General features: G+C 43.2%; 1 protein-coding gene across 3 annotated transcripts in view; it reads left to right on the top strand.

Annotated features, from left to right (window-relative positions):
• The first annotated feature begins 330 nt into the window (after positions 1 to 330).
• Positions 331 to 22,149, top strand: part of CD36 (CD36 molecule (CD36 blood group)) — a 79,041-nt gene continuing 57,222 nt past the window's right edge. The window contains exon 1 of one of the 3 annotated variants that reach the window (XR_014012245.1): positions 331 to 473. The gene's annotated coding sequence lies outside the window, so the exon portion shown is untranslated. Of the gene's footprint in view, positions 474 to 12,735; positions 12,819 to 22,149 lie in introns of those variants that run through there. The other 2 variants (XR_014012246.1, XR_014012247.1) reach the window with 2 other exon arrangements.

A 22,149-nucleotide genomic window follows, 5' to 3' on the forward strand; every position in this document is an offset into this window, starting at 1 on the left:
GTGGGGAATCTTGGGCCCTCCCATCATCCCAGACCACTGGGCATGCTTGCTAGGGCTAACAGGAGCTGTACCTCAGCAGCAGCTGGCGGTTGTCAAAGTTTCCTCACATCTGCTTTACTGGTTTAGGCTGTAACCCTAACCATGTCTACTCAGGCAAAACTTTTATTAAATTCAATGGGGCTTACTCCCAGGTAAGCAGGATTAGGACTGCAGCCTTAAACATTTCTCTGTAAGCAGAAAAAAAGAGAAGCCAGCTGATGTGCTCAAGTTGTTGCAGAGTTTGATCTTTCTGTAGATTTCTTGGAAGTGCAGCTGAGTAAAGCTTGATTAGCATTTGACCCAGATGGAGGAGGTTAAGTACTTGAGAAAGAAACTTTTAGGACACAGCTAACTTCCCTACTAGGCGAGCTGTAGTAGTCTGGTGACTGAAAGAGTGATATGTGTATTTCATGTCCTGCTAGGCCTGAAGTAAGGTAGGTACTTACTGCGAAGCAAGGTCTGGAAAAGTACATCTCTCCACATAGAGGGGAAATGGCATTTTAGGAAAATAACAGCTATTAATAATATATTAAGACAAACATTGTTTGGTGTATGATTTTGAGATTTATTATTAAGTAGGCCAAAGTAATTGATTTATCTCTATGAATGCTTATGCTTTAATAAATCTCTGTTAAAAGTAAAGCTTAACAAGAGTGGTTTATTCAAAACTTCATGCTATTTTTGAGCAGTAACATCTGGCAAACTGTTTGGTGAACGTTTTCCAGGAGGCTTCTGTGACACTTTTTTCTTCTTAGTAGATGTTGCCATTGGCTTGAGAGCAGTATAGTTTTGGGTCCCCTCCCCACTTTCCCCTAAGTTTTGTTCTGCTTTTGCTGTGCTTGTGTGGGTATCCTGCCCACGTCTTGTTTCCATAATACAATTTCATAGTATTGTCTGGACACAGTGGTGGTTGACACACACACACACACGCACGCACACACACACACACACACACGTATGTCAGAAATCTTGGGGAGAGTTCATCAAAGAGGCAGTTGTTTGTTCTCAAATTTTACTGGGGAAAATCTGTCTTGAGTAACTTTTGCTTTTTATCTAGTTAAAAGACAAAGTGCCTGAAGAGCAATTTCACAAGCTCTTTTATTTTTAGATGTGCATCTGAGATAAATTCCAAGGGTTCCAAGTAGACCTCTTTAAGTTAATTGGCATAAATTAGTAATGTCTATTCCAGTGGGTCGGGTCTGAGTAGAATTTATGTGGCTGCAACCTTGTGTGTGTGCCGCAAAGTAACTGATAATTGTCTATAGGCCTGCATAAAGTAACAAGGTTAAATATCACTAAATGTTAGTTTTCTTGAGCTTATCAAATGAGGTATAGGGATTAGAGTGGTCAACTTGCCACTAGATGTGGGGGATAAATCTGATTCCGTTTGCCTTTTAATGTGAACCTACCAAATTCATGCTCCTGAAACAATAAGTGACCTGAAATGCAGTAATCCTTTGAGTTCCCTGACCCCAGAGTGTGTATGAAAACAGTGCAGTGTTGTATAGTGGTTAGAATGTCAGACTAGTACCTGGGAGAACGGGGTTCACATCCCCACTCAGGCATGAAACTCACTCTCAGCCTAACCGACCTCACAGGGTTGTTGGAAAGATATAAGTGCAAAAAACCCCTAAGTAATAAATAGAAACGTGTACTAGGGGGAAATGTGAAAGGGGCTTGTAAAAATGGATTACATTAGGAGAAATTGCTAGGCAAAAGGGCATTTAAAAATGTACCCTTTATGAGTAAAGGACACAGTTTCATGCAAATTTCACCCACCCTCAAACTAAAGCAGAAATGTTAATAACAGGACATAGAATTGGAAAAAAGGAGAAAATGAAATACAGCCCTCATTACAGTCTCCTTTCCTTTAGAAAAGTTTCTTTGGGGAGGGAACAGCTGAGACTGGAGAAGTTGCAGAGGTGCATAAATAAAATACTGAATAATACTGAATATTGAATAAAATATTGTGGGTGGGGGCAGGCCTGGCTCCCTCGGATATTTTATTGGGGGCTGAAGGGACCTTGGCCCTAAGAGTTGGCTCCTATGAGAAGTTGTAATGGGGGTGTAACACCTCCTCACCTGCTCTTTCGTTATTCCATTAGCTTGAGAACATTCTAAATGTAATTCCCCCCCCCCCATCATGAAGACAGAGGTTGGGCAGGGACAGAAAAGCCCTGGGACTCTTTAATATGTACATTTGCAGACAGTTTACCCTTAGAGGCTGCTTCTAAGTCCCTTTATCAAAATCTGCAAAGTTATCAGGGGAGTGTTAAGCTCGCAAATAAGCAGAAATACCATGTACAACAGCTGTGTCTCTTGAACAACATGTGGTGGGAAGGGAGAGAAAAAATACCTTTTCCTGGTTTTTCTTGATCAGCACATGAGCTGTGTCACGGATGGGAGGAAAACCGCTCCATAAATGCAAGAAACTTATTAAAAGGCTTATGCAATATACTTCTGGTACAGTGGACTTCCTGAGAACGGTGCCTGTCGATATGATTTAACGATTATCTGCCGGAGACTTTCCAGTAGTTATTTTGGCCGTGCCTCTCCCCTAGGCCTGACTGATTTGCCCTAACCGGGCCACTAGTTACAGGAAGGGATAAGAAAATGCAAGATGTAACTAGGGGAGCAAGAAGAACAAAATAGAAGGTTTTTGAAGCTGCAATGGTAAACAAAAAAGTGGAATTAAGATGCAATTCAAGCTTTGATTTATGAGCCTGAGTCATCCTTAATCTTGCTTGTCATGTGCTTCTCCTGTTAACATTCAGTGTACTCTAGTGAACTTCCAGTCTAAGGAATTGGAACTTTGTCCCCATTTCTGCAGATGTACAGGTCTTCGTGGATTTCACGAACGCTTACGGAGGGATTGGACAAATTCAGGGAGAGAGCTCTATCAAAGGCCATTAGATTTTTTTTATGGTGTGAAGGGAGTGTTCATATTCTCTTAATTTCACTTTAGACAAAATTTGGCAATTCTACTGTTGGGGAGAACCTTTGAACTCAAATCGTATAGCTCAGCTTTGAACGCTGTTGTACCCATTAACACAAAGCAAGATTGGGAGCATAATATCCAGTGCTATTTTTCTAGAAAAAGAGGTGCCGGAACTCACTGTGAACCCCTCCCTTGTTCTCTTAGAATGGCAATGGTGCCCACCTGAGAGGGGCCAGAATTGAGTTCTGTCTGGGGAAAAAAAGCTCTGATAATAACTGTAGGTGAAGTGATCTGGGAAGGGTTAAGACTTGCTGTGGTGAACCTAGGTGTCCCTCCTTGTCATGTTTATTTGGATGGGGAAACTCTGGTCTTTAGATGGTTGGCCTGTGTAAGAACCCTGAATGTCCAGAGCATTTCTTTATTAACCCACAAGGTCAGGAGGGATGGAACATCGTTGTGAAACTTGGCATTTGTAGGCAATGTAAGTTGGGGAGTTTTCTCCGCATGCTTGGGCAACGCTTGTGGGCTTGTGGTTGACACTAGCATATTTTGGGTGCAAGAGCAGCAGATGTGATGTTATGGTCAAAGATAAGGAAAAGCAAAGCACTTTAGATATGCTTAGGTGACCGAACATGTGCATGGGAGAACTCTGTTGAGAGGGCCAGTGGGTGTGAAAGATGAGCGCCGCCTATGAAGTGGCTTGAAAGGAGCCAGGGCTCTTCTGCCACACCTTTGGAAAACACCTCACAAGGTGGGAAGGTGGGAAATGATGTGTATGGTTTGAGCTCTCTGAGGCTCCAGTGCCAATAAAATGAGTTTCTGTGGGCAGGAAGGAGGCCAGCTTACGTGGGAGTTCATGCCGTTTGAGTCAGGCAAGCTCTCCTCCAGCCAGCTGCAAAACATTAGCTCCTTGTTAAATGACAGGCCAGGCAAATGCCTTCACTTCTGGTTTGGGGGGAAAATGATAATGAGGCATTGGGAGTACAGTGGAAGAGACACGTGGCCTTACTAACTGTGAAAACCTCTTCAGTTTTCAAGTTTTGCTTTTCCCCCTCAAGAAGCAACCTTGAAAGACGTCACTCTCTTGCAGCAGAATGTGCACATTTTGCATGGGGGTGTGTGTGTGGAGAGAATGAATGGCCTTCATTCGGGAATGGAAAGGCAAAACTCTTTTTTCAAAAGCAGTCTGCTGTTTCCTGGCTGAATGAAAAGAGGCGGTGGATCCAGAAGGCAGTGGTGCTGTGAGTCAAACTAAATATGACTTCAAGTGCCGTTTTATACTGTAATTTTATGGTGTGATTCATGCTGAGATCTATGGATGGAGGGTGGTATAAAATTTTAATAAAATAAAATGAATAAAATTTTAAGCAGCATCTGCAAGACTGGCTAAATCAAGTTCTCTGGCTTTTTTAAACAGCCAGGGGCCTGGGAACAAGGTGTAAGAGGAGGAAATCAGCACTTCCGGTTTCCCTGTGCTTTTTAGGTACAGTTTTGAGCGTTTTTCAGTTTGCCCCACTGCTTTCCCCAGGAAAACCCACTGTTTACCACTGAGTTGGAATAAACATGAATCTGCAGAAATACAATTGCCCACTTTTTAAACTCAACAGCAGCCTGAAGTACAGAAAGCCAGCAAAGCTTTTCCTGGCTTCAAGAAACCAGACTCCTGCAGCCTCTTTGGTTGCATGTTGTTGGACCTCAGCTCCTGTCAGCTCCAGGCAGAATGGCCAACAGTAGGAACCGCAGTTCCAAATGTCTGGGGAGCTGCTGTACTCTGTGGGGTTATGGGCTGAAGACGTAGGGGTGGAACTAGTAAATTGGTACACCTCTGCTCAGATGCATCTCTTCTTCTTTGGCGGTCACTCGTAGCTGAATAAGATTTGTCTTCCATAAACACGGTTTTAAAAGTGAGTCCGTAAGTGACTGTGGAGGCCAATTCTGGATCCACACGTCCTTCCACAGTGGGGACATGGGTTTCTGGGCAGGAGTTGATCATGGAGAGGTTTTGCCAAACGTGCCTTCCTCTTAGTTCATTTTTCCCTTTCGTCCTGAGTTCGAGTGTCTTCAAAACCCATGATACCTTTGGTAAAGGCTGTTCTCCAATTGGAGCACTCGCAGATCAGGGTTTCCCAGTTGTCAGTGTTTATACTACATTTTTAAAGATATGCCTTGAAAGAGTCTTGAAACTTCTTTTGTTGACCATCAGCATTACGCTTTCCATTTTTAAGTTTGGAATAGAGTAGTTGCTTTGGAAGACAATAATCTGGCATCCGCACAATATGACCAGTTCAACGAAGTTGATGTTGAAGAATCATTGGTGATCTTTGCTTCTTCCAGTATACTGGCATTAGTTTGCCTGTCTTCCCAGGTGATGTGTAAAATTTTTCAGAGACACTGTTGATGGAATCTTTCACGGAGTTGGAGATGGTGTTTATAAGTGGTCCATGTTTCACAAGCATACAGTAAGGTTGCATCTACCGCTAGCTAGCAAAAGTGGCTGTGGATGAAGTCCTTTGATGGGAGATCTGTGACTGACAGCAGGCACATGGCTCAAATGTTAAACACAGTGCTTTTCTTCTAGAAAAAGAGGTGCTGGTACTGCGTACCCTTGAGGACCCCCCCCCCCACAAAAAGCAGTGGTTAAACCCTACTTATTTCACTGTGTTTTTCTGTTTTCCCTATTCAAAAGGACTCTGTCTCTACCAAACAAAATCCCTCCCCCCATTCTTTCAGTCTAGATTTCTTCTACTAGGGCTTCCATTCTCTCCTTTGGATGCAATCCAAGATGCTGCAGGACTTTTCCTGACCATATTCTAAGGCCTGCTAAATGAGCATATTCGATTTCTGTATAATTTAAAGATTTATTGGAACAAACAACCGAGCCTTAAAATGCTACCCAGCTGTTGCCAATGAGGACTCTCTCTCAGGCGTCTAAACTGCATGGTGTTCTGCATGGATAAGTGCTGGATAAGGTTTCCAAACTTGTGTACAGGTTAACTTATAAAATTCTTGTGCTGAAATGCCTTTCTCTCTGCATGTAGGCATTAATATCAAACCTGTATACAGAACATAATGGCTGCTCAAGTGGGGACCCATCCTACTGGGGAGAAAGGGGGCAGACTTCTGGTTTTCCCCAGTTCTCTTGGAGCCACTGCAACAGACCAGACAGGCACTGACAATGCACCCTCTTGTGCTTGGGGTGGACTTCTCCTGCACTGGACTGCAAGACTCGTTTCTGGTCTGTCGTCTTATCCCTGTTCTGAGTGCCATCATTTTCTTCATTGGCATTTTGGGGCCACAAGGATATCATTAGGGATGGCAGGAAAGTCGATTCAGTTCTCCTTTAAAGACTAGCCTACCTAATTCACATTTTCTGAAACAATATGCTAACTGAAACGCAGCCATTCTTTGACATTCGCTCTTCCTCTGTAAAAGTGCAAGCCGAGTGTGCATAAAATGCATTTATTAGTGAGAATAACATACTGTTGCACCCAACCCAGTGTTTCAGTGGTGCAAGATTCTAGCAGTTCCAGGTGCTTACCCAGTGTTCGTGTTTGCTTTGTAATGAGGTGTAATGCAGACTATGGTGTCTTTATGATACATGGCACATATATATACAACCCGAGCTTATGATGGATGGGTTCACAGCATTTACACCCCAAGAGGGTCTTGCTTCTCCCACAGCCACCACCTTGGATTCCCCTGCTTGGGGAAATTGTTTTGTACTGCTGGTCTCAGGTGGTGTTCAGCCTCGGTTGGTGGTGGGGAGTCCAAGGAGATGAGTCTTCTCCTGTGTTGGGCCCCTGCCACACGTCAGGTTTTCTCAGCAGCTGGGTTCTGCTTGTGTGCAGGTGCAGGCTACATACCCAACCAACTAGAAGTGTGGTTAGGCACAGCTGTGTTCTGTTTGTTCTTCTACTTCAGCTTTGTGTACTCGGCAAGAGAGGAAGATGGAAGTCAATGTGCATCGTGCATTTTGGAATTTCTCCCATCTGTTTATTCCCTATATTGAAGGGTGTGTGGTGAAACCTTTTAACAACACTCCACAGGCGACTAGGTGTGGCCACCACATTGAACCAAAACTTTAGTGATGGATTTTATACTTTGGTAAGAAGGTAACAATTGAAATGATATGAGATACACACACACGCACACACGCACACACACACACACACACACACACACACACACAAATATTCGAAGAATCTACATTTAAAATACACTGAAATTAGAATTTAGTGGCCGGTTAATTCTCCCTCTGCTGACAGCTTTTCTGGGAAGATCTACTCCTGCCTACTTCATACTGATTTGTTTAAGGGAGGTATCCTGTTGTGCCATTCTCAACTTGATGCAGATGCAGGGAACTTCCTGGCACCAAGCACCTGGTGACGAGCAGCTTTCTTTGTGTTCAGAAGCTATTTCTTCTGACTCTCTAATAGGCTGCAGTTCCAGGCCCCATGAAACCATCTCCACTCCACCCTGTAAATGTGGCTTAAGCCCATGTATCATGATTAAACAGGAAAATGTGGCAGTTATTTCTCTGTTCTCTTTCTCCAAGGTCTATTCTTTCTCTGTTCCATATCAGCAAGGATGGTGGCAAGGAGAGTGATTGATTAGTTATTTCAAAGGTTTCTATTGTCCTCCGAGTGCCTTCTAGCACAATGCTCAAGGTTTCTTAGGAATTTGTCTTACAGCCATAGTTTTCACCGTGCAGTAGATCTCTCCTCCCCCCTGCCCTGGGCCACCTGAAGAGGAATGGGAAGAGATTTTAGACTGGAGGTAGTCGGCAGAATAGTCACCCTACTTTCCAGCAAGGCTTCAATGACTTTGACAGTTCACTGAATGATACAAGATTCAGCAGGTGACGTTCTTTCTATGCATTGAGATTTGCAGTGCAATCCTATGAACATCTACTTTGAAGTAAACACAACTAAGTTTAATACTTCTCACTTTAAGGTAAGCATGTAGAGATTTTCAGCCACAAAGATAAGTTGAAAAGTTGTAGAAGGGCACAAGAGTCCTGCAAAGGAGTTAAAAGAAAAGGCTGGTGGCTTGCTCTTTGTGTCTAGTAGGCTTTATAGTTCAAAATAGACCGAGCACAACAAGCTATTTGAATATTTCCACGATTGTTGTTCAGTCAATTGACTGTAAATGAAGCCTATGCAAATTTGGTTAACTGCCTGCAATACTATGGCACCTCTCATATTTATATGACTACTTGAAGATTTTAAAATTTTGTTTTAAGCTCCATAAAAAAAATGGGATTCAATCTTACTGTGTCAAGTCCAAAGTCGCTGTACATTTGTATGTTGGCTGCCTGTAACTGTGACTTCAAGCCTCTCGCTTTTCTTCAGCCTCGGTCTTAGGTCAGTTCTCTTACCAATAAGTTCCTTATCAGTTCAATAGTCAGGTGCTTCTTAGATAGGGCTGGATGGTGTTGTCTTACAGAAGAATTGGTACATAACTCACCCACTAAGTCACGGAAGTCGTCTTGTGGGGGAAAAAGACCTTGGTACTCTGGGGGCTGATGAGGTGAGTTTAATTATTTTGCTTCTATAAACACATCAGTTGGATTACAGTGTTTAGCATTCACATACAAGAGATCCCAGCGATTAAACCCCTACATTGACAGAGTGGAGAAAAAGCCTTTGAAGATTTTTTGGGATGGTTAAGGGTGTGTGTGTGAGGAAGTTTCCAAATGCTTAAACTGGAATCAGTGACTTTTTCTAATGTTGCCATCCCTGGGGGTGATAACAAGCTGGCTTTCACTGTCATTAGCCATCCTGGGCTGGATCCAGACACATCAAAGAAGCGTTTCAGTTAAATGTGTTGTAAATTTAAACAGGAAAAACAGGTAGAGAAAAACTGGACTCCACAGCACCATCTGGTGGCACAATGTTAAATCACATACACAACGCATATAAATCACTTTTTCTTTACCAATCTAGCTGAGTCTCTGATCTTGCCATTCCTTAGCTATTCCTGAGTATTTTCCTGTCTTGCCCAAAGGCACGCAATGGAAGACATTAAAACTCCTGACCCATTTTCGTTGGCTTAGGGGCAGTTATGTGTGCAGATGAGGGAGAAATTTGCACTTCTCCTAATTTTGCAATGTAGTTCTCCAGCCAAGTGATGTGCACACAAATGCCTGTACTACGTTAAAGTGTGCATTAAAATGCATGCATTACTTTAAGTAACACAAATCTATTTGACAAACTAGTATTGGTTTGCAGAAATGTATGCACTGGGCAAAATATGATTTGTATACAGGAAGAAATTTGGAATAAACTGCTGGTATTCCCCCCTACAAAGTCACACTTTAAACAACAACAACAAAAGTATCACTAACTGATATGGAATTGTGGAGAACTAAACCTAAAATTGGGGGGGGGGATGAGAGACTGAGAGAAACCAAAATGGACACATTTGCCCACTTCTAGCTACATGTAATGGGATGATTGTAGGTGTCATTAGCCCTTAGCACTTCAATAAATATACAGATGTACCACCCTTATTCTGTGCTTCATGAGGTGCTGACTGCAGGGGAAAAGAGAGGCGACAACTTACTAGACAACCTACATGCTCAGCCCCAGATTACTAGAGATGCAGGTTGGTGGCATCAGGGGATCTTGTTATAATGTGTAGTTTGCTAGTTGTAGGTTGTTGGAGCCTCTCAGATGTACTGGAGACCAAAATTTCCATCAGTTCCATCCAGCATGACTATGGCACATAAATGCTGCAAGGGAGACAGTTATACCTGCTTCAAAAAATCAGTTTTATCTCTCTCTTTCAGAAGGCTGACTTAGGGCCAGTGAAACATATTGTTCACATTTCCTTTTCCAATGTTTTTGTATTAAAATGGAATGTAATAACAGTAAAAAATATGAGAGGGGTGTATTGTTGCCCCTTCTGCATGCTGGTTTCTCTTTTTATGAACTTCTGTATTCCTGCATTTTTCTGTTGAAAAGGCCATTGGGGTGCACGTTTGCAATAGCATTTGGAGACATTTTGTCCTTGTAAGTTGTGGAGTCCTTGGGGCGATTATGGTTTAATACAGATTGCTTAATGCATATGACGTTGTGTACTTTAGGAACTGTTAGGATTCCACCCCAGTGCTTTGTTTTGTCCCTGCAAAAGTTTATAAGACAGCAGTTCCCTTCTATTTAATGGACTTAATATTCTGACCTTCTTCCCGTTTCAGGGTTACCAGGAACCATATCTGTCAGCTTTCAAACACCTGGGTCTATTGTTTTATGTTATCATATGTTCCAGAGGGCAGAATATATCGTGGGAAAATTGTCCCAAATTATTTTTTATAAGGAAGCCTGCAGTTTTAAATCTTATACAGTGGTACCTCGGGTTACAGACACTTCAAGTTAGACTCTGCTAACCCAGAAATAGTACCTCTGGTTAAGAACTTTGCTTCAGGATGAGAACAGAAACCGCACGGCGGCAGCAGGAGGCCCCATTAGCTAAAGTGGTACCTCAGGTTAAGAACAGTTTTAGGTTAAGAACAGACTTTCAGAACGAATTAAGTTCTTAACCAGAGGTACCACTGTATAGCAACAACTTGTTGGGTCACAGCCATACTTGGATGTAGCCTATTACATTGTTAGGTGTTTTAAAACTAATTCACTACAGCCCTTTGGGGGAGTTATATAACTTCTGTAATAGCCAATAATGTTTTGGATGGTTGGTGGAGAATTTGCCCCCAATCTGAGCCCTATGATCAGATGCAGAGGCCTTGCTTGCAGACCTTGCATGGTGGGAACATGAAATGAGGTCTTCTTCATGGTGGCTCTGTGGTAAAACAGAAACCTGTCAGAATGGAGATAGTTAAGTATCCAAGGATGCTAACTCTATAAAATAAAGGATAGAGGGGGATGTATTGGTGGTGATGGGTAACACTGTAAGTGCAAGGGCATGCAAACTAGAAAAATAAGAGGAGTAGCTGCCTCCACAGATCACTGTGGGTAGTAATTGTAGACCCAAAAAGAATTTTTTTTACTGGAAACTTTCATTTCTAAAGAGGATCTCAAGCTGGAGAAAGAAAACAGGAAGTGAAACCACTGTAAGAAGTGACTTCAATTAACCTCAGAGTTTGCAAAACAGCACCCTCCTGCTCTCCATAGTTAGGATGTCGGGAAGAGGTGCAGGGTTTTAATAAGCCTAATTAGCTCTGCTCCCAATAAAATTCAGCTCAGGTGTTCCCCAGGTTAGGTTGTGGTGATCTGCGTCTCTCATTGGATCGGGAAAGGGGCACAGCTCTAGTATTTTCTGTTCCATAGGCCTGGTAAACAGGTGCTTTTTTTGTTTCTAAACTTGTGTATGTGTCTAATATATTTCTTTAAACATTTGTGCTATTGCTTTAGGAGTTTTAAGGTCTGCAAATGTCAGGAGCTGGAGTCAATGGTAGATTAATCAAAGAAAAACACAGTGTCAATGAAGTTAACCAAAACCGTGCAGGCCTAGTGATCCCAGCAACTCTTCCCAATGAGGCAGCTGCAAGGACAGAAGGTCCCTGCCTTCCCAGTGCTCCCTAAGGCTCCTTCCCTGGTTCCTTCCCCAGCAACCTAAAGCTCCTTTACTTGACTCTTTGCTTCACCACCATCATTTTTCTGTGTGTTCTAGGAGACTAGTGGGGAGGGGAGCTTGTCACAGCAGCAGGAGGAGACCCCCTGGCTTCTTCAGCAACCTGCCTCATCTTTGCCTCTTTGCCCCCTCCTCTCCAGCTTCTGATTCCGGACTGCTCTCTGCCACAGTGTCTTCCTGCTCACTAAACCCTGTTACCTCTTTAGCTTCTGACACCTCCTCCTCCTAGTCTGCCCCCTCTTCTCCCTCTGACCATTCATTGTCATCCCACCACCAATCCCTTGGCCTTTTCCCCCTGGGCATTCCCTTTGGGATTCCCCAGCTGGTGCCTCTCATCACTTCATCCAGCCTCTCCATGACAAAGGAGTGTGTGTGTGTGTGTGTGTGTGTGTGTGTGTGTGTGATAGTGCATGTCATAGGTTTCCATTTACGTGGAATGTTTCCTACACTTATAGGGAGTCATAGCTTCTCCGCCATCCACTCACATGCTTATTAAATGACTCTAATTGAATAGATGCTTTTGGATTAATCCACATTGGTATTTAACATAAGTTATTAAATGGGCTGAAATACAATGGTTAGTTTTAATTAGAAATGCAAATAATCTGGGGTCTCAAAGCCTATACCTATTGAGCAGGGTTGAGATGACAGTTGAATGGAGGGTAAAAGCTCACCTCCAAACCCACGTTGGGGGCAAAACCCCTCCAAAGCCATACCATTCAAGGGAATCTTTTTGGGGGTGTCATAAGAGGGGAGAGGAATCCTAAAATGGGGCACGACTTATGGTGAAAGGGGGTCAGCTGTCACTTTTAGTTTGTGATGGATGCATAACTATCATGTTTTCTTCATTTGGGTCCATAAATCCATAAATACTTTAGTTAGGTAACAGGTTCTGCCAAACTCATATAAATGTTTGCATAACTGCCTGAAATTATCTGAAATAGAGGACTTCTGCTGAACCTGATTATTACCTAAGAGTGAAGGAACTTCCAGATGAGCAAGGATGATTTCTGTTAGCTGATATGCCTGGCATTATCTGTCTGAACCAGAACTGCATGTCATGTGTCACATTCCTAGCAATTTCATTGGTCAACAAATAGACCTGAAGGGGTTATATCACCAATGTGGTGCATGAGGGGGGAAAGAGAAAGGACCAAGCGAGAGGGGACCTAAGACCCTGTTCACATGTTCTGACCAGACCACTAACCTGTTTGGAGATTTGATCGATCTCTCAGCGAGGGCTGGAGAGTTGGTGAGACAGTCTTGTTTTGTAGTAGATATTCATGTATATTGTGTGAGCAATGAAGGCTTTGAACTTTATTGCTGAATGAAGTATTCCCTTGGGCTGGAGGGTGCCTATTTTTGGGAGAAATATGTAAGATCTGCTGGAGGTGATATGATTTCCTGAGCTCTGCATTTGTGTACTAAGCATCTGCAGAAGAGGGGTGAGGTGTAGTGACCTGTCCACTTGCCTAAGACGGTTTGATGTTTTGAAATAATAATAATAATAATAATAATAATAATAATAATAATAATAATAATAATAATAATATATTTATACCCCGCCCATTTGGCTGGGTTTCCCAGGTGATAAATTGTGTGCATCTTCTTTCTGCACATTAGATCCAGAAGCTTTTTCCAGCCCAGTTTATTAAGTAAACATTTAGGGAATAAGTGCTCTGTTTCATTAGCTGCTGCTTACTAGAGCTTTGGCATTTGGTGGTTTTCTTTTGGTTTTTGGTTTAGCTGTTTAACGAAAGACTAAATAGTTTCTGGGCTGTATTTTCCCCCTGATAGAATCTCTCTCTTGCCTTCTCGCTTCGTCTGATGTAGTATTATTTCATGAGATCAAATTTTGCTAGACCAAAAATGTTAGGGGTGGGGACAACGTGTTCCTCAATGTTATTGTCCCACTTAGCACATTTTCTAGTTCAGGAAGCATTGGCTTTCTGCTTCTACCCTTTCCTCTCCATCCGGTTTTCATTTTGCAAATTTCTGAACTTATGACTATGCCAGAGGACATGAAAGGGGTAAGAAAATGCTTCTGGCTTTCCCCACTTGCTCATCTGTCCAAATGGAAATAAGATCCAGCTCACTCTTTCCATCTTGTTTTCTTCATAAATTATCTATGCACATCATACATGTTTTGACACTTGTATAATGGTAAGTGTGCTCTTCTCCATATTTGAGGGCTGTTTTACAGCCTAGGTTGGTTTCCTTAAGGGTGCCTGTAAAATGTGGGCGGTAAAACGATGTTGCAAGCACACCAAAAAGCCTCTTCTGTATGTACGTGCACTACATGGGTGCATGAGGCAGAAAACGGGGAGTTTCCGACAAGCAGAGGCTTGTTGGCTAAGAAAGGTTTTGCCATGTCCATGTGATGTACGAAACAATCCAAAAGATGGGAAATCCTGCAGTGAGGGCAGCATATATTGTACCCAAATCACTTCAGCCAATTGTGTGGTGGCTGGATTGCAAGGAAAATGAGCATATTTAGATTGGCATTACTTTAACCCATAAAAAAATAGGCAGTTAACCTGCAGTGGTAAGAATTTCCTCCAGGTGACCAGGAAGAGCAGAGAGTTGGAGGTCTCCCTCCTTATCTTGAGGATGGTGCAAGTGCATGAAAATTTGTAGATTAACTATGCATTCATTACCAGTAACTTTACTTGGATACTTGGACCTATTGCTCCATGATTTCTTAAAGATGAATGTTGTGAAGAGGCCTTATCGCCCCAGCACTTATCTGAATGTTTTTCTTATAAGTCTTCAGGCGCCCGATAAAGAATGCAGTTTGATTTTCTGCAGACCTCATTGAATCTGTTCCTTTCTCTTCTGAGCTTTTAATAACAAGCAATAATGCCTCTGTGTTGCTTTCTGTCACATGCTTGGAATTTGATGATTAAGAAGAGCCAAGTCAACATGTCTCAATGACCTCTTGCGAAATCTTGGCCTGTCCTCCGATTATCGTTCATTGCCACTTCAAGAAAATATCCACAGTGTTTCCGCTTCCCCAATGAGCTCCAAATTCTGACAAAGTGAAAAGGGCCTTGCAGTGTGGGCATACTGTCAACCGAAGGACTGCTGAATGGGTTTCTCTTTCTGATCTCTTTAAGGTAAAGGGACCCCTGACCATTAGGTCCAGTCGTGGACGACTCCGGGGTTGCAGCGCTCACCTCGCTTTATTGGCCGAGGGAGCCGGCGTACAGCTTCCGGGTCATGTGGCCAGCATGACTAAGCCGCTTCTGGCGAACCAGAGCAGCGCACGGAAATGCCATTTACCTTCCCGCCGGAGTGGTACCTATTTATCTACTTGCACTTTGACATGCTTTCGAACTGCTAGGTTGGCAGGAGCAGGGACCGAGGAATGGGAGCTCACCCCGTCACGGGGATTCGAACCGCCGACCTTCTGATCGGCAAGCCCTAGGCTCTGTGGTTTAGACCACAGCGCCACCCGCATCCCTAATGATTACTTTAGGTTACTACAAATTGTTTTAGCTGTGGAAGCATTTTCAGGGAAGCAAAATGTAAGACCATTCATGAGGGATAAGGCTAGTCACATTGGCTATGTCCTCCCTCCACTGTCAGAGGTCCTGTGTCTCTGAATACCCGTTCCTGTGGTCCACAAGTAGGAGGAGGGCTGTTGAGCTTCCCATTGGCCTCTGCTGGCCTCTGTTAGAACAGGATTCTGGACAAAATGGGCCTCTGCTCTTAGAGACCTAGTCAAAGCATTTCTTCTTTCTTTGCCTGTTTCATGCATGCTGCTTGTCTGTGCTCAAAGCAACTCACAGTTTAAAGTAACATAACTTTATATGGTCTAATGGACAGAATACGGAATGAAATCTGGATGGGGAGGAAAGGTGCTTCAGGTACCAATTCTTGCCATGCAATGGCACATGGCTCCAGCCAAAGTTCAAAGGCTGCTCAATACCCCCAATAAAAACACATGTGTTGAATAGCTGTGGTTGATAACATATCTGTCATTATGGTCTATGTTAAAGAAATCAGCTTGGGTAAAAAAGTTCTTCCTTATGCCAACACAGGTAAACAGCTGTTCCTTCTTGCTGAAGACATAGTACTTGCCCTGTTTAACTTGCTCCTGTATCCAACAGGAATGGGCAAATCTGCTAGTTTGCTTTCTTTTGTTTTCTTACCTTTCCAGTCTCAAATACAGCTTTTTTTCATTTCCACATCAGTTTATTTTTTAAAAGTTCTCTGGAAGATTCACCGGCATTTTAGAGCAGTTTTCCTCCTGTGTGCAACTTTGCTCTAATCTTCGTATTTTTGCAAAACATGATGTATTTTTGTGTGCATGTCTGGAGAACTGCCTTGGAGAAGGGTAAATTTAAAAGGATTCAGTTTGCCGATTGTTTTGGAATGTGCACATTAGGTAGGTTTACCTTTAAATAAAACCCAAATTGAATTTATCCACCATCCCTGGTAGCCACTCAAGTGTGTCAAAGCAGTGTCTGTAAGAAATACAGGTTCTCCAGACTATTAAGGGAATGTGGTCTGAACGTTGCCTAAAATCCCATATCTGCTGGTGGGAACTTAGTGGGATTGGCCTTGTTTGTTTTCACTTTGGGATATTCTGTGGCAACTTGGATTCAACAGGAATAGGTTGCATGTAGAAACGTGTCTTGCATATTCAGAACGTTTTCCCATAGAACGGATTATTTTTATTTTAAAAAATCCTGGCTCTATTAGCACTTGATATGGGAGGGCTAGAAGCCTACCCTGCCTGCTCTTGACTGGGGATGGGCTGGGCAAATAGGTCAGTTTCTCATTTTTCTAGTTTTCCACATTTCTGCATCAGCTTGCAAATTGATTTTTTAAAAAGTTTTCATGAAATTTCATTATTTCAGTGTGAGTTTCTCCTAATATTTGTATGCCTAATGCATACAATTTTTGCAAAGCTATGCTCCCCAATTTTGTGCAGTGTTGCATGTATGTTTTCACTAATATGTACATGGCTATGCACACTGTACCTCGGGTCCAGTATTGGACCACTTTGACCGGATATCCCCAGCCGATGTAGACAGACTCCTCCGAGCTAGAAAGCCCACCACCTGTCCTCTTGACCCGTGCCCGTCTTGGCTGATTAGAGTGTGTCCAGACAAGGTGCGGGCCCCCCAGGGGATATCATCAATTTGGCACCGGGACATTCCCAGGGGAACTGAAGGAGGCAGTGGTGCGCCCGCTCTTAAAGAAAACATCATTAGATCCCTTAGATCTACCCAATTACCGCCCGATTCCAAATCTTCTGTTCCTGGGTAAGGTGATTGAGAGAGCGGTTGCTGAACAGCTTGGTGGGTTTCTGGATGAAACATCGGCTCTGGATCCATTCCAGTCCGGATTCCGCACTGGTCATGGGACCGAGACGGCCCTGGTCGCCCTAACAGATGATCTCCGCAGGGAGCTGGATCGAGGCGGGTCGGGGCTGCTGATTCTTCTAGACCTGTCAGCAGCCTTCGACATGGTTGATCACGAACAACTGGTCCACCGCCTTGCCGACGTGGGGATCCAGGGCACAGTCCTTCAATGGCTGCGCTCGTTCCTCTCTGGTTGGGGACAGAGGGTGGCACTTGGGGGGGAATTGTCATCACGCCACTCCTTGGTGTGTGGAGTGCCTCAGGGTGCTATACTCTCCCCAATGCTTTTCAACATCTTTATGTGCCCCCTCGCCCAGCTTGTCCGGAGTTTTGGGCTGGGCTGCCACCAGTATGCTGATGACACCCAACTCTATCTGTTGATGGATGGCCATCCTGACTCGGCCCCAGACACACTGATCAGATGTTTGGAAGCTGTGGCTGGATGGTTACGTGGGAGCAGGTTGAAGTTAAATCCTTCAAAGACAGAGGTCCTTTGGCTGGGTCGGGACGATATGGGATTGGGGGGGCAACTCCCATCTCTTGCGGGGGTGCAATTAGTGCCAGCACCATCCGTCAAGAGTTTGGGTGTAATCTTCGACACCTCCCTATCCATGGAGGCGCAGATTGCAGCTATAACAAAGGTTGCATTTTTTCATCTCCGCCAAGCTAAGCAGTTGGCTCCTTACCTCTCTCGCCCTGCCATAGCCACTGTGATCCACGCGACGGTCACCTCCAGACTTGATTATTGTAACTCGCTCTACGTGGGGCTGCCCTTGAGACTGACCAAAAACTCCAGCGGGTGCAGAATGCCACGGCGAGACACCTTACAAGGTCTTCGCTGCGAGATCACATTCACCCGGTGCTATGCCAGCTGCACTGGCTCCCAGTGGAGTACAGGATCAGGTTTAAGGTGCTGGTTTTAACCTTTAAAACCCTATACAGTGGTGCCCCGCAAGACGAATGCCTCGCAAGATGAAAAACCCGCTAGATGAAAGGGTTTTCCATTTTTTGATGCGCTTCGCAAGACGAATTTCCCTATGGGCTTGCTTCGCAAAATGAAAAAGTCTTGCGATTTTTTTCGCTCCCCCCTTTTTCTAAGCCGCTAAGCCGCTAATAGCCTTTTAGCCGCTAAGCCTTTAATAGCCACTAAACCGCTAATAGCGCTAAGCCGCTAAGCCGCTAATAGGGTTGCTTCGCAAGACGAAAAAACCGCTAGACGAAGAGACTTGTGGAACGGATTATTTTCGTCTTGCGAGGCACCACTGTACGGCCTAGGACCCTCGTACCTACGGGACCGCCTCTCCTGGTATGTCCCACAGAGGAACTTACGGTCTTCAAACAAAAACATCTTGAAGGTTCCAGGCCACAGAGAAGTTAGGCTGGCCTCAACTAGAGCCAGGGCTTTTTTGGCTGTGGCTCCGATCTGGTGGAACGCTCTGTCACAAGAGACTAGGGCCCTGCGGGACTTGACATCTTTCCGCAGGCCCTGCGAGACAGAGCTGTTCCACCAGGCCTTTGGCCAGGGCACAGCCTGACTCCCACCTTTGGCAATCTTCACAGAACTCTAGCCCAGTGATTGCCATCAATTTGATTTGAATTAATTTTATAATGAAATGATTTTAGAATGTTGTATTATTTTATTGTTGTTAGCCGCCCTGAGCCCGGCTTCGGCTGGGGAGGGTGGGATATAAATAAAATTTATTATTATTATTACCTCAGTATGCACATTTTTTATGCATTGTTTGGCTGAAGAGCTACATTGAAAAATTCAGAGCTGTGTGAATTTTAAAAGGCTTCCTTTCGGTTTGCATCTTGTTTTGAAAAGTGCAAATTAGATGCCTTTAAATTTTTACTGATTTATATTTATTTATTAAATTTGTACACCGCCCTTCACCCATAAATCTCACAGCATAAAAATACAAGATAAAAGCACAAGATGAAGTGATCAAATTTCTGTACTGATGACCATTATTTTATTACTCTATCAAAGCACAGGTAGCTAGCACGTTTGGGGGACTAAGGGCTGCAACATCATAAGTTGTTGGCATTTGTCTGTCTTGAGGGGAATGGAGTGATAGCAGCACCAAGGTGACCTCCTTGGGGTGCAAGGCTGGGCATGGAGGTCCTGGGCTGCCCACACGATACCCCACCCCCCTCAGCCTCACTGATGTGGTCCAAAGGAAAGCAGGGCAAGATGTTTAGCCCAGCTTGGCTGAAGGACTTGCCAGAAGGAAGCGTGCAAGGCGCCACTCAACCATCTTAGGCACTCCACTTTGGATTTGTGTAGGGTTTACTCCTCAGTCCTTTCTTCTCCTGAAGATGTCCCTGGGCTGCCTTCTCAGGTGGACAAGCCCCATCTGCCCCTCAATTTCTTCTACTGCACATTCAGAAACCACCTTCTTGACTGTTGGACCCACTATTGGTCTCCTCCGCTCAATCCACCAGAGCCTTTATTTGCATGCAGGGGGAAGTCACCCCGGGTTTTAGACCCATCAGCTACCCTCACCTGGTTTAGCTGGCCAGTAGAAGCCACTTCCCGGGGTGTGGCCTGCTGACAGCTTCTCAGAACCACAGGTGAGAGCTGAATCCGGGGTGGGGAACGTGTCCCCTGCCAGAGGTACTACTCTTTCCCTAACACCCCATACACCCCACAATATGTTGGTGTGGCCAGGGAATAGAAACAGGCATGGCAAGAACTGCTGTTCTCAAAGCTGCCTTCCAGAAGATCTTATCAGCTATTCAACAGTATTTTAAGCCATTTTATTGCTCATTGTTTTGTTTTGTAAGAGACAGTTTGGGGGCCCTGCAAAACACTTTTGGTATCACTATGAGGGATCTCCAGAAATATTAATCTTTTTCAGAATAAAACTATTTTTAAATGACAAGCTTGGGGGAGCCTTGATGGCCTTTGACTATTTTTTAAGGGGGTCAGATACATCCCACAGGTTGGTTGTCCCTATACCACTGAATTAAGTTCATTCCATTTTTAGCAAAGTTTAAGTTTTATCCTGCCTTTCAGCAGAGATGCCTTTAAAGTAGCTAATAAATCCAGGCAGTTGAAGTAACAAATGTTAAAATAGCATAAAAACAAAGCAGAAGTAAATTGTAAAAGCATACCAATTGTATAAAATCACGAGACACGAGGTTTTTAAAGGTGATAAGGTTAGGTCAGCTTTCTTGGGGTGAGCACTCTAGAGGTGTGACTGCAAGTAGACCCCTTTCTTGGCTGCCAGCTGTTTCTGGAAACTAGTGCTGACCTTTAAATGCTCCCTTTATCCTGTTTGAAATGAATTCATTGTCCTGTTTGCTTCATATCTCAAAGGGAAGGCGGTAACAGGTCTTCTCACAGTTTTCTGACAGTTCATTGCTTCTCTGATGTTTGCAGAAAGAGGCAACTTCCTTTAAATAGAAAAAAAAATAGAGGTGGGTGATTAGAACAATATAAAAACAGACAACACAGCAGAGATACCACAGGGCTAGGAAATTGTTCCTCTCCCCTGAGCTACAGAAGTGGACAGGGGTGCCAACTTGAATAAAATATTGGGGGGGGAGCAACATAATCCATCACAAGTCATGACGCATGCATGCCATTTGAATGGCAGTGCCCATCAACTTCGGGCTGCCCTCCCAAATATTTTATTGGAGGGTGAAGGGACCTCAGCCCCTAGGAGTTGGCTCCTATGGAAGTGGATATTTTTTTAGTAGTTGCCATTTCCTGGTTGATAGCCCTCAAACCCCATAGCCCTACAGTCTGTGGAGTCTTCATTATGCACCCATCTGTGTTTGTTTTTTTAAAAATAATATTTATTATTTTTCCAAAAACACTAAAAAAGAAGAAAAAAAGAAAAAGAAAAACAATACAATACAACACATCAAATTAACAAAACAAGACTAAAACAATAAAATAAATCAACCAATTTCATTATCCCATCTTTCATTCACTTATTTCCTCGACCTCCTCACACCTCCCTTTTTGTATTCCACTTCTGTTAAGTATTTCAGCAATTCCTTTCCATCTTCCTCTGTTTTCTATCCTATAATTATCTTAACTCATTCTAACCTTATTTTCCCCCTTTAATACTCTATTAACCTATCTGTACTTAATTCCTTATAATATTTCTGCTAAAGCCATATAACTTCATTTCAACATTTTTCTAACATTCATTAATTTTACAATATTTCTGTAGATAGTCTTTAAACTTTTTCCAGTCTTCTTCCACCAACTCCTCTCCCTGGTCTCGGATTCTGCCAGTCATTTCCGCCAATTCCATATAGTCCATCAACTTCATCTGCCATTCTTCCCGGGTGAGCAAATCTTGTGTCTTCCAATACTTCGCGATGAGTATTCTTGCTGCTGTTGTTGCGTACATAAAAAAGGTTCTATCCTTCTTTGGCACCATTTGGCCGACCATGCCCAGGAGAAAGGCCTCTGGTTTCTTCAAGAAGGTATATTTAAATACCTTTTTCATTTCATTATAAATTATCTCCCAGAATGTCTTAATCGTTGGGCACGTCCACCAAAGGTGAAAGAATGTGCCTTCAGTCTCATTACATTTCCAACATTTATTGTCAGGCAAATGGTAAATTTTTGCAAGCTTGACTGGAGTCATGTACCACCTATAAATCATTTTCATTAAGTTTTCTCTTAAGGCATTACATGCCGTAAATTTCATACCTGTGGTCCATAACTGTTCCCAGTCAACCATCATTATATTATGTCCAACATCTTGTGCCCATTTAATCATAGCTGATTTCACCGTTTCATCCTGAGTGTTCCATTTCAACAGCAACTTATACATTTTTGACAAATTCTTAATTTTGGAATCTAACAATTCTGTTTCCAATTTTGATTTTTCCACCTGGAAACCAACTTTTTTGTCCAAATTATATGCCTCCCTTATTTGATAATAATGGAGCCAAACTCGCACTTTATTTTTCAATTTTTAAAAGCTCTGCAATTTTAGTCTGTCTCCCTCTTGTTCCAGAATTTCCCAATATTTTGGCCATTTGGCCTCCATATTGAGTTTTTTTTGTGCCTTCACTTCCATTGGTGACAACCATCTTGGGGTTTTCTTTTCTAACAAATCTTTATATCTTATCCATACAGTAAACAATGCTTTTCTGACAATATGATTTTTAAACGCTTTATGTGCTTTTACCTTATCGTACCACAAATATGCATGCCAACCAAATACATTATTAAAACCTTCT

This window comes from Podarcis bocagei, assembly GCF_964188305.1.
Source record: "Podarcis bocagei genome assembly, chromosome: 10".
Taxonomy (NCBI): Eukaryota; Metazoa; Chordata; class Lepidosauria; order Squamata; family Lacertidae; genus Podarcis; species Podarcis bocagei.